Source organism: Phaseolus vulgaris, chromosome 3 (assembly GCF_051622355.1).
Source record: "Phaseolus vulgaris cultivar YP4 chromosome 3, ASM5162235v1, whole genome shotgun sequence".
Classification (NCBI taxonomy): Eukaryota; Viridiplantae; Streptophyta; class Magnoliopsida; order Fabales; family Fabaceae; genus Phaseolus; species Phaseolus vulgaris.
Window position 1 is genome coordinate 50,737,972 of NC_143500.1, and position 1,706 is coordinate 50,739,677.

The following is a 1,706-nucleotide window of genomic DNA, read 5'->3' on the forward strand; positions in this document are numbered from 1 at the left end:
TTCCATTGCCGGGAATCGAACCCGGGTCTCCTGGGTGAAAGCCAGATATCCTAACCGCTGGACGACAATGGAATTTTGAAAGTAATTATCAGAAAACAATATTTATTATAGGAATGACTTCGCAATAATGATGACACAGTATGACTGTAATATGTTAAAATAAGTCCACCAAGTGACACCTTTTTGTTTTCTATTTTGAAAGTTCTATAAACAAATAAACAAATTAATATTTAAATTATATAAATAATATATAGTTAGAAAATGTGAGACATACCTTTCAGAATAATATACAAAGGAAATCAGACCAAGAAGGGTAAAAATAAATAAAACTTAATATTTGTAAATATATTTATACAATTTTTATAATTTTATCTCTAAGAGATTATAATTTTTGCCACTGGACAATCGCTCTACTTCTCAACTACTTTGCTGAGAGTATATAATGACTTGTATAATTTGTCTTGTATTAAGTGCCTTTTCTATAAGTGTTGAAAGATCTCATATGAAATTGAAATGTGATTATATTATAATATTTAAACGCGTGTAAATTTCATCATTCCATATTACGTCTTACTTATCAAACTTTCCATAAATATCTCTTCTTCATTATATTCCTTTTGTAATATAAAAAATATATTGTTCACCTTATATTAACTTAAAATGTTAATCAAACTATAATTACGAGTAAAAATTAATATTATTTTACAAACTTTGATTTTTTTTATGGCATCACTAAATTACGCATGGCATGACAAATATACATAATATAAAAGAAAGAAAGAAAACACACGTGCACCGTGCTTCTTCTTGTGCTCTGGTGCAACAACTCTTAAAAGGGACTTTATTTTGATAATGAAAATAATGTCTTGATATTAAAACTATCAAATGCAAGTTTAATTAGAATATCATAAGTGATAGAAATTAAATATTAAGATGGTATACAGATTGAGTAGAAATTTATTAAGGAGTTATTAAATAATTATTAAAAGTATGAATTGGCAGAATTTGTGATATATAAATATTACATTTTGTATTTTATAATAAACATTGGAACTTATGAATACATATGGTCACATAAGTCATAAGTAATGTGATACTTAGGGATAAATATGTTATTACAGTGTTTTGAATTGTTATATTTTAATCATTAACATTTAAGTATTTTTCCTATTTTTGTTTACTTTATTTTCTTTTATCATATGATTTACATATTTTCTTTATTTTTATTACATAATTTATAAAATTTAACACTTATATATATATATATATATATATTCCTTTTTTATATTGTTAAATTCTCTGATCAAACACTAGGCTTCATACTCTCTTTCGCCTCTCCTATGCTTTAATCCCATTCATAATATTTCCTTATGTTTCACGTGAGAAGATGAGTATACATTAACTATAACCACACTTCCATTATTTCCTTCCATATACCTTACTCCCTCAAAATTCCCTTTCAAAAGCTTCTTGCTACTATAATTTCCCATCCAACTTCCAAATCTCCCCACACATATCTTTCCCTCATTCTTCTTTCTTTATTTTTTAATATATATTATTTCTTACTTTTTTTTTACTAATGTTTTTAGGTTTTTTTAAGTGATGGTGTTTTTTTTTTCTCAAATCACTAAAATAAGTTAATTTTTTAAAAATTAAAAATTAAAAATTAGTCGTATCTACGTGTCACAATTTTAATAAAAGAATCA

General features: G+C 25.0%; 1 non-coding gene across 1 annotated transcript; it reads right to left on the minus strand.

Moving 5' to 3' along the window:
- On the minus strand, positions 1-72 carry TRNAE-UUC (transfer RNA glutamic acid (anticodon UUC)). Its single transcript has one exon. It is a non-coding gene; the product is annotated as a tRNA-Glu (tRNA).
- Positions 73-1,706: the final 1,634 nt, after the last annotated feature.